Below are 16,452 nucleotides of genomic sequence, written 5' to 3'. Positions count from 1 at the left end.
CACAAAGCACTCTGTCTTAAGAAAACAGGAGTCCTAAAGGAGCTAAAAAGTTTTTCTGGGTGTCTAACCCTGCCTAACCTCCTGAAGATGGAGAACAACTTGTTTGGTTTCCTCTTTAGACTTTTTTTTATGAATCTGAAGGTTGTCACGTTTCCCCTTTCCTCCTCTCATAAGCAGACTAAACAAATTAAGTTCTTTGAAACTTCACTCATAGGTCATGGTTACTAGGCTGCTGATCATCTTTCATAGACTCTGATACGTGTAAGCTTTTCTTGAACTATATTGCCTAAACTGAATATATCCAGAAAGTATGAAGCTTTCCTAATACTTCATAAAATTGAATGATTGCAGCATGCCTGGTGCTTGTGGCACTTCTGTTTATATAGCTGAGCAGCAACCTTTGTTTTCCTTCACATCTGTGTGTCATCAAGTAATGACAGTAATGACACCCATCACCTCAATGATATCCATGTCCTTTTCTGAAGGCCTTGTTGCCCCCTTGTATATGCATACAGCAAATTATTCTGCTATGTGTGGCTTGCATTTGCCTTTATGAATTGCATCCTGTTTATATCCATTTCACCAGTGTCACACCCTGCCTGAACTCCCATCCTGACCTCCAAAGTGTCTGCAACCACCACATGGCAAATCAACGTCAGCAAAAAACTCAACATGAGCCAGTATTGTGTGCTCAAAGCCCAGAAGCGCAATGGAATCCTGCATCAAGAGCAGAGTGGTCAGTAGGGCAAGGGAGGGGATTCTGCCCTGCTGCTCTGCTCTGGTGACACCCCACCTGCAGTGCTGCACCCAGCTCTGGAGTTCCCAGCACAAGGAAGGACATGGACCTGCTCGAGATAGTCAAGATGCCAGCCATAAAGTCGGTATGAGGACCAGAACACCTTCCCAGCAAAGACAGACAGAGAAACTTGGGGCTCTTCAGCTTGGTGAAGAGAAGGCTGCATGGAGACCTTACAGGAGGAGCCTTCCAATATCTGAAGGGGCTTACAGGAAAGCTGAACAGGGACTCTTCATCAGGAGCTGTCGTGATAGGACAATAAGTAATAGCTGCAAACTGAAAGAGAAGGAATTTAGGTTAGATATTAGGAAGAAATTCTGTACTGTGAGGGTGGTGAGACACTGGAACAGGTTGCCCAGGGAGGTTGTGGATGCCCCAATCCTGGCTGTGCTCAAAGCCAGGTTGGGTAAGGCCTTGAGCAACCTGGTCTAGTGGGAGGTGTCCCTGCCCATGGCAGGAGGTGTTGGGACTAGATGATCTTTAAGCCATTTCAATCCCTTAACAATCTATGATTCTGTGGAATGTAATACACATCTTTGACACCAAGAACCAGGTTGATCACATAAGTAGCTCTCGGCATCAGAGCCAGGACACATCCCGCTCATCTCCTCCAACCCTGTTGTAGAAAGAAATTAGACTATTGCCAAACCCTTGTTGACTCTTATTTCTCATCTTGCTCTCTTGGTCAGCCTTACAAATAGAGTATCCATTCCAGGGCCCTTGCTGTTGCTGAAGGCAGCCTGAAAGTTCTGAAGTCCTGTGACTCCACTTCCTTTACTCCTTTAAAAACAGGTACTATCCTTCTGCCTTTATTCCCAAGTCATCTGAAACCTCACCCCTTCTTCTTAAGATAATTGCTACCACATTTAAAACCATTTCAGCCAGGATTTCTGGCTGCAGGGCCAAGTAATCTGAAAGGAAGGGAGACACATCTGAGGTCACTGACCAAAGGATGAGGGAACCAGGACTCTGCCCATCTGTGGGGCACGTGGCTCCAATCTCTCTGCCTGGTTAAGGGAGCCTGCAGGTGCAAGTCCAGCACCTCCTGTGGCACAAGGAATGTACGTGAGCCTGCAGACAGCATCCTGCAGTATCTGGCCTGTTTACATAGCAAGGAGCTTTTGTTAACATCAGGAGGTTAGCCAATGAAGGGAAATTTTACAATTACACCACACAGCTCCGTTGACTAAAAGGGAAGAGTTAACTTCAAAGCTCCACGTAGCCAGGCTCACGTAGCCCAGCCAGCTGCACAATGAGACGTTTCAGCACGAGGCTGGGAGTCTGCTGGATGGATTCAAGAGATTCACACGGGGCAGATAGCAGCGCTCGCTAGGCAGCTGGCAAACGGGCAGCTCCCAGGAGCCAGAGAGCACCCTGGGAAAGGGGCAGGCAGAGCAGGGAACAAAGGCTGCCGAGGGGCTGCGGGTGCGATGCTGATCAGCATCCTCTCCATCAGGCTGGAGCTGGCAGCTGCCTCTGGGCACCCTGGATGAGTGGGCCACTGAGTTCCCAGGCCCCTTGAGGGATGCAACAGCAGTTTTACAAAGTGCAGTTCTGCGCATCAGTGAAGGGGCTGCCCCAGAGTTGCCCCCCTGTCCCAGCCACACTGTTTTTCATTTCTTTCACTAGACAGGAGAGGCCCAAGTCTTTGGGGAACCTTTCTGCCTTGTCCCCTTACCTTTAGCCATGAATGAATTTATTCTTTGCCCTGTTCTTGGTCCAGCAGTTTTCCCAGCTGAGCCGTGAGTGAGGTGGGTGGAGGGAAACACTACACCCAGCTCTCACTCACTTGTCCCCAGCCTGCCCCAGAGCCAGGCAGCCCTGCACACCATCAGTTACAGGGGATGGAAATGCCCTGTGCCCAATATCCGGTGGGGCTGAGTGATGACAGCCCACTAATCATTTCCAGAATTTGTGACTGGAATTAAAGGCCTGGGATTGCCGTCGGTGAATGTAGGAAGGGCAGCTGGGGGAAGGGAGTGGCCCATGTTTAGGTAGGGAAGAGACAAAGCTGTGCAGAATACAGCTGTGCTGCTGCAGTGATTCAAGCTGAGAGGTGATTTATGAGTTTATAGGACAGAGATAGATGTCCTGTGGGAGGAGTTATAGCTTTGCTGGCACCAGTCTCCCCTCCCACCCATCACACATAGCACCTCCACTTCCAAAAACTGCATGGTTCCTCCCCACTTTCTTAAGGTCATAGGAGGGAGCAGATCCTGCCTCCACTCTGCCAGCCCTACCAGGCAATCAATTCTGCTTGCTGGCCTGCTTTCCCAATAAGCACCTGCATGCTCCTTCACTTCTCACCTGCTTGTGTCCGGGAGAAGATTTCCACACATCTTCTCCAGATCTTTTTCCACTGTGGTGCTGGGGAGCGTAGACAGAGAACAACCACTTGCTTTATCCCAGCTGTGAACCTGCCTCACTGAATTTCCTGGTCTTCCCCATATCCCTGGTGGCTGGTGCCAGGATTGTTGCTTGGCTGCCTGCTCTGGGAGAAGAACATCCTTGGAAGGAGCCACCTTTAATAGTCTTGTGTCTCAGCGAGGCCCAGCAGCACCCCAGGAGCTCTGCTTGCACAAGGAGTATTTGGTCAAAAATCAGCTCCTGCACTCCAGACACAAGGTATGGCCCCAGTGGCACAAAAGGTATGGCCCCCAGGATACCAAAGGCAAAAATAAGCCTTTTATTATTACCTATGTCACCATGAGATGATCACTCCAGAAGAGAAGCAAGATATGCTTGCAGACCAGGCTTGTTGCTTTGAAGCCCCTTATCCAAAAGCAGCCCCAAGACAGTCTCTAGGACATTGCCCTTTCCAAGAACAGACCTGTTTTCCTCTGGAAACAAGCACTGCCCAAATTTTATTCCATGCTCCTTTTAGGGGCTTCTCTTGTTTTTGCCTGAAGGTATAGGTCTGGTCTATAAGGTAAGAAAAAACGCCTCCAGTCTCTCCATACATCCCCACTCTGGGCCCCAGCTATGAAGCTCCTCTGAAGGGAGGCTAGTGTCAAAGTCCTGTGGAGACAAGCTGGAGAGCGCTGTGGAAATGGAAGCCAGCAAGAGGGTGGGACGCCTGGATGGCTGCAAAGAAACTTTAAAGTAATTGTTTCAGAGGAAGAAGTGATTGGGCTGTGGAATGGAAATTAATGGGCTGCCTGCAGTGCATGTGCAGGACAGGCAGGAAGCCTTGGGACACTCCTGGAGCAGGGTAGCCAGCTCCCACAAGAGCAACATCCTATGTAATACTACATGGTGTCCATGCTACACACAGAACTTTGGCAGCACATATATTTTGGGATGAGCCTCACTGCCTGATTTCCAGATAAGGATTTTACAGAGATTACTTGCTCCCTATTTCAAACCATTGCAGATGTAACATGTTTCCAAGCTTCAGGTGACCACTTTTCCCCAGCTGCTGCAGGCAGGGCTGGGACATCCTTTAGCAGAGATCATCGGAACAGGGAATCTTCCCTGCATAGCCTGCTGAATGCTGAGTTTGACCCTGCTTGCCCCAGCTGGGCAAGGAGGATGTTTGCAAAGAGCCTCGGAAGAAATCACAGTCTGGAAGGTCTCTTATTCCTCCTCAGCATCAGAGTCAAGCTCAGTGCCCTGCTCAGATCCACTTTATGAGTGCTGCTGTTTGATGTGAAATCTCCATCCCGAGTTCAGGGCTTGAGACAGATACAATTAACAGGTTTCATGCAGTAACCGAGATAAAGGGGGATGTCTGCTGGATGCCAGGCCAAGCCCAGCCCGGGATCATGCCAACACACACATTTGGGAGAGCAAACATATATCAGGAGTGTGAATTAATCACCTAGGCTCATTTATCACCACCTCTCACTAATCCCTGCCTCTCAGCAAGGCTTACTTCCCATCTCAGTGCCATCCTGCACGTACAGGAGCAGGGCTCTGGCTAAGGCTTGCCTAGGAATCCCAAGCAGCATGCTCCCATCTCCACACCCCGGCTGCTCCCTCCTGAGCCTGGCCGGCAGGGCAGAGCTGTGGGGCAAGCCAGGCAGGAGGGTGGCAGCAGCCCATTTGTGCCTCTCACCTGCTCCTGTGGGCCTTGGTCCCACCTGGTGCCAGCTCCTCGCAGGTGACCCTCTGGGATGCAGGTCACTGGTAACGGGACCGAGCAGAACTGGGGGATGCTGTGGTGCTGGGGCAGCGCTGCACAGCTCCCAGAAGAGGAATGGTGTTCGTGGAGGGCCTGGGTGACTGTGGATCTTGGCAGCTGATGTGCGGGACAGAGGACCCGGATCAGCCCTTTTCAGATGAAAAGTAAAGCAAGGAGAGACCCCAAAGACCAAGGTGTGGCATTACGGGTCAGGCATTGGGAAAGGCAGCAGTTGCATCCTGAGGCACAGGGATGCATGGAAACAGGGACGTGTTTGCTCTGCTCTGACTGCCAGGGCTACCCTGAGGGAAGATTTCTCCTTCCAAAGCCTTTAGTCCCACTTCAGTACATCCCTGAGCTCACAGCAGAACTGGCTGCCCAAACTAACAGGACTATGCTCCTCCAAAACCGGAGATGCTGAAGGGCGAGAGAGCCCAGTCCTACCGCACTGCAGGGTTCCTCCCCCAGGCAGCCCCATCCCCTGGGCCCTCCCTTGGCTCCTGATGGGCTGCATCCCCTGTCACCCCACAGTCTCCTCTTCCACCATTGGCCACCAAAAGCTGAGTCTATCGGTGCTGTTTGCATCAGCCACTCTTAGGCTGATCTGGTCAGGGATGTTACTGACGAGCTAGCAACAAAGAAAACTCTGTACCACTCTGCCCAAAGATTCCCCATATGCTTCAAAAGCAAAATCCCCTTGGCTTGTAAGGAAGATGCAGACAAGCTTGTAAGCTTGTTCAGCAGATAGCGCCCCACCAAGGGGCTAGGTCAGCACCAAAACAAGGAAAATGTAGTATGTCCCTAATGTCTCAAGAGCCCCACAGCTTTCTGAAAGCCCTCATGCTCTGCATGCCCTACAATCTTCTGCAAGCACTGGCCACACTGGGACTGCAACTTGCAGAAGTAGAGGGCTCAGATCTTAAGGAGAACTTGAGCAGTGTTAAAATTTGGGAAGACAAAAGACCAGGCTTGGATGTAAAATAATCCAAGGAAGAGAGAAAGTTTGTAACCAGTTCAGAGATGGAAGCTTGTGGGAGGACAGGGAGCGTGCTCCAAGGGATGTCATGGTGCAAGGGCTGCACAGACAGCAATCCCTGTATGCAGTGAGCACTTGGAGCAGCAGCAGGAAAGGAATTCAAACACAAAGTCAGGTCACCTCTTACTTAGAGGAAGGAAATGATGTAGAGAACAAAACCAGACAGGTAAGTGGAGAAAAGGGCCACCACCTCCTCTCCTGAAACAGTGCTCTGGCCCTCAGGTACCAGGGGCTTCTGCAAGAGGAACCAGCAGCATCTCCATGGGGAAGGGATTCACTCCAACTGCCCAGCTCAGATGAACAGAAATGGGAGAGCTCCTTGACATGCTGGCTAATAAAATATAGCAGCAGCCCAGGTACTCCACTTGAGAACGTGTTCTACAACACCCTGCCTACCACACATCCCTTGGACTCCAGTGACATCTGTCTGTGTACTCAGCACAGCCACAGCAGGCAGCCCTGGTGGTGTGCAGGATGAGGCTCAGAGACAAGCACAGGGACTGCAGCAAGCTGGTGAGCTGCCCAGTGCAAAAATTCCCCATAAGAATTTATTGCAAATTCTTGATTCCTTTGGCATCTCCCCTGAACACACAGCAGGGTACTGATGGGAAGGATGGCTCTTGGGTTCATAGGATGTTTGTCCCAGAAAGCACATGTGCTGTCCTTGCAAATGGCATAGTATGCTGCAAAGGACTCTCTATCAGTTCTGAAGGATGAACCCAATCTAGCATTAAATCCAGCTGGCTTGAGTGCCAAGAGCAACAAAGCTCTGGTCCCACAGACTTCAATATGAGTCATTTAACCCCAGCATGTTGCCTGGACCATGTCCTTGTGGTGACTAACTATTGGCATAACACTCAGAGGTGTCTATATATGTTCTATACCTGCCCTACTGCTGCCCTTTCCAAAAGAAAAGTCATCCCTCTCACAAAAAGAGCCCTTGGACTCTGCCACCAATGCTGTCCTTGCACAGTTCCTGCCCCGTGCTGCCTCCCCCTGCCTTGACTGGCAGGCAGCATGGTTGATGCTGTGTGGTTGCCTCAGTTATCCCTTCCCTGGTGCTGCAGCCAGTCACAGAATCACAGGATCACAGTCTGTGGGAACAATGATCACAGCAGAAATCCTCAGAATGCAGTATGTACAAGCACTGATGTTGGTCGCTACCCTCAGTTCCAGGCCTACAACACCTCTCCTTTCTAGGTCCCCAGCATTTTGTTTTCTCTGCCAGGGCAAGCTTTGGTTATTTAAAGAGACTTACTCCCAGTCAGTACAAGGTTTCCTTGGACATCCCAGTCCCACTGACTGATTGGCATCTCACACAAACAAAACACAGTATATTTGTGGCCAGCCCCAAGCCTGAGCCAGATGAGCAAAGGGCTCTTCTCCAGGGTCTCTCTGGTGGTTTCACCCTCCTTGGTTGCTGGGAAATAATAACCTATTGGAAAAGCAAAAGAATAAGTACTTCTGTGTCCCTTCTGTGAACAAACCAACCCCAAAGACCCCAACCAGACTGGAGTCCAAGACATCAGGGGACCCTCACAGGTCTACCCACTGGGAGAGAAGTAGCACAAGAGATGTGAGCCATGCCATGGCTCCCAAAAACCTTCCTCTTCCCCACCTGCTTCTCCATACCCACCACTACCCCAGCTCCCTTTCTGGCTACCCCTGCCAGGCCAGCCCACAGCTGCACTCACTGTGGGATTCAGTCACTTCCTGACATTCAGCACTGTGCAGGGTGACCAGCAGCAGATGTATATGAGCAATCAGAGGAGAGTGGGGAGATCTAATACCGCAACCAACAGCACACGGAGATTATGTCAGGCAATGGAAGAAAAGAGAAAAGAAAAGAAAAAAAAAAAAAAAGAAAAAAGAAATGGGAAAAAAAAGAGAGAGAGAAGAGACGGAGAAGGGAAAAAGAGAAAAAAAAAAAAAAAAAAAGGAAAAAACCTAAACCACAGACTGCTCAATACTTTCCATGTGGTGCCGCTAAGGAGGAAATCGCCTCCATTTGCTACGTGCAGAGCCGGGTGTCTGCACAGCGGCCGGGAAGAGAAGGGAGCCTGTTTCCCAGGTGGGGAGGAGGGGCTGCCGGGGGAGCAGCAGCGGGAGGAAGGTGCCTGCCTCCCACACCCACGCGGGACGGGGATGCCGGGGCGAGCTGCAGGTGGCGGGGCCGTGCCGGCGGTGCCTGTGCTTCAGGGACACCGGGCCGGGGCTGCTGGGGACCCCCCTGCCCAAGGCGGGGTGCGGCCGCCCCGCTCCAGCGCTGTTCCGCTCGGGAATGCCGCCCGCGGGTCCCGCTCCCAGCGCAGGGGCTGCGGGACAGCGGCTCCTTATCCAGCATCCAACTCTTGCTGCTTGAGCTGGGGTGCCAGCTCGACCCCCCTCCCTGGCTGGTACCGTGTGCATTTTCCCACCGCTCAAAACAGCGGCCAGGGGAGGGGAGGACAATTCCCCAACCCCTGCGTCCCACTGAACAGTGCGGTGGGTGGGACCAAGGCTGCAATGTCCCCCCCGCTCCCTTCTCGTGACTCCTCTGGCCTCTGCACCCACCAGGGTGCTGCCAGCTGCCTGTTCCCTGTCCCCTCCCCGGGCCTCCTGCCCAGCCCAGCGCCTCTGGAGCTGCCTCCTCCATCCTTTATCCCAGCTGGCAGCCATTTCTGCTGGGGCAGGAGAGGGGGAAGGATGCTTCTGCCCAAGGTCCCTATCTGATTGCTGCTTGTGGGATGACGGCAGAGGATGCAGCACCTGAGGGTAACTGAAGACCTCCTGGAATTTTGAGGGCTTATGCTGTGAGGTGCTGAGCACCTCACAGGATAGAGGGTCCCTTCTCTCCAGCCACTCCTTCCTCACTTTCACCATCACCACCAACGCAGCAGCTACCCCTTCTTCATCCACAGACTTGTTTCTGGGCTGGTGCACCAAGGTCCATGCTCCTCACCCTGTCCCACAGCACAGCTAGACATGCTGCAAAAGCCACCCCTCCTTGCCCCAGCACCAGTACACTCCTTGTGCCACCCTCACTGCAGCAGGGAGAGCCTTGGGCTGAGGGGTGGCACCACATTACCTCATGCACTTGGATCAGGAGGCAAAGTCCCTGATCAGAGGTCTGCCACAATCACACCTGAGCTTTGCAAGCCAGAGAAAGTCCATGGTGTGCAAGGTGAGCAAGGGCAGGTTGAGGGCAGGGGCTCAGCCCAGGGACCAGGACACAAGAAGCACTTTCCCCCTGCCCCTCAGTGAAAAGCAAAGAGGTGTTTGCTGTGGCCTCACTGCTCTCATGTCCAAGCCACTGTCCGCCACAGCCCACAGAGCACATGGGCTTGACATCGGGAGACTCACGTCCAAAACTTTTTTCCAGCTGTGAAAAGAGACCGCCAGAAAGGCTGGGAAAATACCTTCTCCTGCCTGCAGCGAGCACCTCAGCTGTGAACTGTAAAGTCAGCCTGGTTCTGCTCCAGGCTGCCTAAACACCAGCCCAGACCCCCTGAGTGCCTTCCCAGCGATATCCGCAGGATCACAGCTGCTAAGGAAGTTACAGCCCTCCCATCCCCTCTCTGGGAAGCCCTTACTCTGTCCCAGTTTGACCCATGTCACTGGGGCCTTGCCTAATCTCATCTGCACAGGTGGGGAACCCTTGTAATCCACAGATCTGCATCCATGCCAGGTAAAGCAAATCAAACTTTAGGCCATTGCTGTTTCCTGGGAAAAGACAGGATTAACAGGGCCAAGTTATGGGAAATCCACATAACACATTCTAGAAACTGTCTGCTACAAAAACGGTTCTGGAAGGGAAGACAATATTTTAATGGCTGTGGAGTCTTTTTCAAATTCATCAACCATAAAACACAGGGAAGCAAGACACTGTGTAGCACAACCCATACCATTTTGGCTGGTCCATCACTTTTCCCACAGTCCTGCTCATCCTCAGAAGACCCCATGTGATCAATGCCAAGAACCATTGCAGATTTTTGTGGGGCACACAGGGGTACAGATCATTTGGCAAAGCCTTTGAGCCTTCTGTGATTTGCAGAGGAAAACTTCAGACCAAGATACACAAGTCTCCAGCGCCCCACTGGAGAGAGGAGGATGCCACTGCAGTTCTCAAAAATGTCACTCAGTTCACCCCTCCTGACCCACAAGACCTTCTGACAATTACGGTGCCTGTAGGATACCACAGGAATCAGGATCCTGGACAGTCCACCCTGAGGCCCTCCCCAACCTTTTGCAAAGAGCAGAACTTACCTCCAAACACCTCCTGACACGTGGAACTCTCCCCATTGGGATGTCTCACGGTTCCCCTGCAAACTGTCACAGCTGAAGACTTCCTGGGCACCTTCTGCAATGAAGAAGGCTGTCAGGACGTGAGGTAGTGTGTCCTAGCCCAGCAGCTGCCAGCCAGCTCTGGCTGTAGGGGCTGTCCAGCTCTGCACTCACCACTGGGCTTTACTGAATGTACACCATGGCCAAAGGCTGATGGTGCCTTACTGAGGAAGTTCCAGTCCATCTGCCTGCAGGATGGGCGACCCCCTCACTACGTGCAGAGCTGGGAAGCCGAGCATAACTGGGCTCAGAGTCATGAGACAGTGACTTGGTTTTCCTTGGGAATCAACATGGTGCCTGTAGGAGCTAGCATTCCCCCAGCAAAGCACAGGGAGTTCCAACAGGGACCCCAGTCCATCTTCCAGGAAGGTGTAGGGAGGCGACATCTTCTGCTTGCTGGTGGTAAAGGCACAGTGGGGATGATGCCACACCATGCTGCCCATGGGCAGAACACCCACTTCTACTAGGCATCTGTCCCTGTGTTGGTTTATTAATTTATTTTTCATTTTCTCTCCCTCCCCTTCTTCCTCCTCCTCCTTTCCCCCTAATCCATGAACAAGACTCTCAGAGCTAGAAGAGAGGAGAAAACCAGCACAGCTGCAGATTGGATCTGGGGCGTGCTGGCAGGCAGGCACGCACAGCTGGGAGAGGGGAGCACGCTCTCACACACACAAAGCAGCACCAAATGGAGTGCATGGAAGAAGGCCAGCAGAGGCCAGTGACTCACATCCCTGGCCTCCATCAGCTTCCAGCCAAGGAACCCCAGTAGATGACCAAGGCTGGCAGGAGATACCACAGTGCTGGAGCCGTGCTGAGCACCCACAAGCCACCCAAGCAAAGGATGGGCAAACTCTCCTGACTCGGAGGCTGCTCATCACATCTTGGTGGCAGCCAGATGCAAAGCACCTCATTATCTTCTGTGGATCAGAATCTAAATATTTATTTCCTTGTCCAGGCCCTGACATGTCCCTCCTTTCTTTGTTTATCAAAAACATCCATATCACCAGTGGCAAGAAAAATGGGAGAGAGATGCCACAGACTCAGCAGATGGGCAGAAAGGAAAGTGTGGTTTGCTCCTTGTTGAGCACCCAGGATTAGTGGGGAGCCCTTCCCATGACAGAGGTAGAGAGTAAGGAGGCTGTTGTGAAAACTGCAATTGCACCATGAGTTCCTGCTCTCCACATCTTGGGCTATTCTCTCCCCTCCCCAAACACCCCAGTGACACAGCAGGGCCGGGATGACTGCCAGATTCTCCTTGCTCAGAGGCTATTTAGTCTCCCAGAGAGGAAAAAGAATGCTCATGGGAAACTGTCAGCAGAGCAAAACCAGCACCTCTGAGGACACACAGCACCTTTGCAAAGGGCTTCTCAGCCCTGCCTGCACCCACTGCAGCTCTGCCACAGCAGGGTCAGCTTCTTGCCTTCCTTGTCTGCTGTGACAGCAGTGGCCTGTGCCAGGGCACGGCAGTGGTGCAGGAGAGAGAAGAGGGAAAAGGGCCCTGAGCTGATGCAGCATCTGCACCCACCTCTCTGTGAACAGTGTTTCAGCAGCTAAACAAGGACTTAAGGCTTCTACCATCCTCTCCAACAGCTCCACTGCTGCAGTGCAGCCCTCTGCCATTTGCTTTGGCCCAGCTGTACATCCCAGTGTCGTATCCCTTGCAGTACAAGTTCCTCCCAGTCCTTGGCAGCATCACTTCTGTTTGGGATGCTGACTCCCCAGCTTGACAGAACACAGATACACCACAGACCACCAGAAGAGAAGCTGGTGAAGCACCATTTCATCGTGCTGCAGAAAAATGGGAGAGGATACTGTACAGCCCTGAGCAGTGCTACAGCCTTGTCCAGCCCTGCCTTCCCCCAGGTCCCATCTTCAGCCATTTCCTCTTGCACATCTGCACTTCCCAGCACATGTTGGTTTGTGATGCCTGGCTCCACTCTTCCCTCCCCTCCTCACCCTGGGGTAAGGATCACACAGCCTCCTGCTGATGCAGGATGTGTTGCAGGATACACCACCATTCAGTACTACCATGAGGTATAAGTTGGAGGTAGCTAGAAAGCACTGGTAAAAGCTGACCAACTCTACTGTGCCTAAGAAATCACACTATCTCCACTCCAAGTGCCATCTCCAAACCAGGGCACACCACTCACTGGTTAAACATGGGGCACTATCATTCTGGCTTGGAGGAGAAAGAAAGTGAAGGTAAAAAAGGATGAAAGTTTTAGTTTCCTTCACCCTGACCAAATATTATCACCATTCCAGCAGATCTCTGAAGGCAATGACACAAGGGACAGGCATTGCAGGTAAGCCTGTCCCTTCCCAGTGCTGTGGACCTGCAGCCACTCTTCCCATGCCAAGTGCTGTTATTCAGCTGGTTTTAACTAGGCCATGCTAAAATGTTTGGGTTGAACTTCATCTTGCTGGTTAGCTGCCTAATGCTGAACTATCAAAGCAAATATAGTTATAAAATATATAATTTCAGCCAAAATGATTCATGTATTTCCAAGAACATTGTAAGGGGAAATGCTTTGGTTTCTCTTGCTTTTGTTATGGAGAAATCTGATGACCTTTTCTTTGAAGAGCTCTTCAGGCTGCATGTTTTTGGCCTGCAGACTTGAAGTTTGGCAAAAGGAGAGGCAGGGAAGGCCTTTGGTTTAGTCCAGATGCACCCTTTGCTGCTGCCAAACTTAGCCAAGTCTTTGAAATATTCCGTTTCACATGTGTTCCCTTAAGGCAGTCTTAAAGAGCTTACCGGCCGAATTCCCTGAAACTTTTCCCCTTTCAGGATGCGCTCCAGCCAGGGGCTGAGCAGGATTTTCAGATAAGCAGAGTTGTGGATCGCTGCAGTCCAAATCACAAGTCTGGTCTGTCCCTGAGACTAGACAGCTCCTGCCACCCCACAGGCCCCAGCCTGGCTCAGGCAGAGTGAGCAATGCCTGCACAGGCAGGTGGGGAAAGGGGCTGACTGGACAAAGAGAAAAACCCAGGAATGCTGGGAGGAGGGAGGATTTGGGATGGGAATTTGACTGAAGGGACACTGGACTGAATCCAGGAGGGAAAAGGAAAGTAAACCTCTATGAAGACTCAACATGAAGAAATGCAACCGAGAGCAAAGGATCCTGCAAGGCTGCAGTCCTGGAGAAAGCTGGGGTATCCCAAGAACCAGAAGAAACAAGGAGAGGGGCAGGAGAAGGGGACAGCCAGCTGCTGAGTATTACCAGCAATAAATGAGGCAAGCACTCAGTTAAACCAAGAGGTCTTGGACAGCACTGCAGGAAGAGGTGACAGCCAAGAGGTGAGCAGGGAGCATATGAGCTGGCTTTGGGGATGTCAGGACAAGACTGCATCTGCAAAAAGGTTTCTTTAACACGAGGTATGGAGGGGTAGCTGCATGTCATGGAAATACACTGTGAGTGCTCACGCTGGTAGGAGGTGAATCAGTCCTGCACCATGATTTCCTGCTAGTGGAAACCAACTCTTTAAGTGTGAGCTGAGAGTCTACTAAAGGTGTGCAGACTCCCCTCTCGGAAGACAGAGGAGGGAATTCACCAGAAAGTAATAGACTATAAATCAGGACACTGCTCCCAAACAGGGAAGGACACATCCTGCATGCTGTGGTGCAAATGAAACACTCCAATGTGTCTGAGGCTCAGAATAGCACTATTTGTTTATTTATTTTCATTGTGATGGCTCTGGTTTTGCTTGGAAGCAGCTGCACTGAAGTCTTCACAGCTCTGAGGTCTCCAACCTCAGCTGTAGCCCAAAGGAGGGCAAAAGGTTTGGAGACCATCCAAGAAAACATTTGAAGCTTGTGAGACTTGCTTTGCACCAGCATTAGGAGCCCCCTTCACAGTCATACTTCATTAGCTCTAAGAACCAGTGCAAACAGACTTTAGCCTTTCATGGAACCACTGTTCTCCATGGATAAGCAGTCAACACTACCAGTCTCTGCTTTTGCTTTGTTTCTCCCTTAAGGAGGAAAATTTTCCTACCACTTTCTTAAAAATAAAAAAATGCAAAAGCAACACACATTTAAAAAAAAAAAAAAAACAAAACAAAAACCAAAAAAACAACAACAACCAGTGCTTACCCTCACAAAGCAGCAAAGTCTTTTCATTTTTCTCCCAGAATCCCACAGGAAGCCTAGAACAAATTCAGTCACTTTTTCTTAGGAAGCACATCTCCTCTTCCTGATCTCATACCTAGGTAAGAGCAGAAAGTCTGTATTCAGGCTGTGTCAGCAGTATGGGGGTGGCTCGTCCATCTTCAGCCAAGGTGCCAGCCAGTGACTCATCCACCACGGAAATCAGGGCGCATGAAGCGGAAGAATGGAGAAAGCAGTGGTCCATGTTATTCCAAGTGTCACTTTGCCAGGAGATGTCTTCCTATGCAGATGGGTCACAGGTCCTGGCAGGCCCAATGGGCAGAGCTGGACCTCAAGCTGTGGGGAAAACTGAGGTGGAGAGTATTTGTGCCTGCAAGGGCCATTGGAAAATTGAGAGCTGTGGGCAGCTCTCCCCTGAAAGGTTTTCTGTTTGGAGTGGCTGGAGAGTATCTCTTGGAGCTTTCTCTTTGTATTAGCATATCCTGAGTCAGAAGGGACCCACAAGGATCATTGAGTCCAAATTATAACAAAGTATTGAGTATTGAATTTTTTATTCTGCTGTAACAGCAGGTTCTGCATTCTGCAATGAGCTTTTACTTTTTAACACAAACCTGAACTCCTGAAAGCCAGGCAGTCTGGCAAAATGCCCTCTCTCCCCCAGGCCTTCACCGTGAAGAACAAGGGCTGCCTCCTGGTCCCCAAGTCCTGCCCTGCCAGACGCTCCCCTGCCATGGAGACTCCCATGACCATGGTCATGCCACCACATTTTGTTAGCAGGGCATTGTGGCACACAGTGGGATCAGTGGTCCAGCTAGGGTGTTGAGCCTGCAAAAGACAAGACGGTCATGAGCTACCTGGACTGTAGCTCCCATGAGACAGAGCAGCATCGATACCAGGTCTGTTTGAACTTCTCTCTCTCTCTAGAGGAAGGCTGGGCAGGCATCCAAACTGGGGTAGTCCTCAGGAACTGCACAACCCAAGTGGCTTTCACAGGAGCATTTGGCACCAGAAGAAGGACCAGATGAGATTTGGCTGCTGAAGTCCTTCTGCCCTCAACTTCTTCTCCACAGGCTGGCTCCTGCCAGCTGTTTCTCCATCTTTTCACCACAGCACTTTCAGTTTTGGCCAAACTGAAAGATGAGCCTTTCCAGCCTCAAAGCTGGGAGTCTGCCGAGGGGATCCACACTTCCGCAGAGATCCTTTGCCTCACAAATTGATCTGAGAGCTCCTCCAAGGGGCAATGGCACTGCCAACCCACCATTTCTCTCCCTCTGCATATCTGCAGGTGTCTGCAGAGCTGTCAGACCTGTGATGCTCAGCAACCTCAGGCATCTGCTCCACTTTCTCTGGGAGAGACAGCCAGGACACTTAGCTGAGCTCGAGCAGCTCCCACGCAGCGGGCCAGCGCTCAGTGCCAGGGGATGTGTGTGCAGAGCCAGCCGGAGGTAGAATTCGAGCCTGCTTTCTCTGAGACAGTCAGGGCCAAGTCCAGAGGAAAAGGCGAAGAAAGGCTTTGCTGTCAGAGTCAGGGTTTACAACTAGCCGTAAATGGCCTCGGTCCCTAAAGTTCCCATGGTGACAGCCCTGGTGGGAACAGAGCTGTCTCCTCTGTCCAGCCCTTCCCAGGTCAGGAACAGAGCTGTCTCCTCTGTCCAGCCCTTCCCAGGTCAGGAACAGAGCTGTCTCCTCTGTCCAGTCCCCACCAGCCCTTCCCAGGTCAGGAACAGAGCTGTCTCCTCTGTCCAGTCCCCACCAGCCCTTCCCAGGTCAGGGGATGCAGCCGCCTAGTGCAGCCTGGGTGAGCTCACCCAACTCCCTGAAATGGGGAACAAAGTGCAGCCCCAGCTCCAGGGGAGCAGCAGCCAGGGCACCTTGCATAGCATCCCTCTGGGATGAGCTGCAAATGCAGCAGCTTTGGGCCTTGATGCTTCTCCTCCAGCTGAGTACAGGGCTTGGTATTCACCTCCTCCCACACAGCTCCAACAGGCAAGAGACTGGAGACAGCGACGGATGGACCATCTCTCCACTGGACACTCGCACAGAACACCTTCCCCCAAGGTCAAAAGCAA

The 16,452-nt window shown here is 51.7% G+C and overlaps 1 long non-coding RNA gene across 2 annotated transcripts in view; it reads right to left on the bottom strand.

Annotated features, from left to right (window-relative positions):
- LOC116994461 overlaps window positions 1-16,019 on the bottom strand; it is a 35,418-nt gene extending 19,399 nt beyond the window's left edge. For both annotated transcript variants that reach the window (XR_004417491.2, XR_004417492.1), the window contains exons 1-2: window positions 14,369-16,019; window positions 10,201-10,294 (exon numbers count right to left, since the gene is read on the bottom strand). This is a non-coding gene — a long non-coding RNA (uncharacterized LOC116994461). The remainder of the gene's footprint in view (window positions 1-10,200; window positions 10,295-14,368) is intronic.
- Between the last annotated feature and the right edge of the window lie 433 nt (window positions 16,020-16,452).

The sequence above is a fragment of the Catharus ustulatus genome, chromosome 3 (genome assembly GCF_009819885.2).
Source record: "Catharus ustulatus isolate bCatUst1 chromosome 3, bCatUst1.pri.v2, whole genome shotgun sequence".
NCBI lineage: Eukaryota > Metazoa > Chordata > Aves > Passeriformes > Turdidae > Catharus > Catharus ustulatus.
This window is presented reverse-complemented; position numbering and strand designations above follow the sequence as displayed.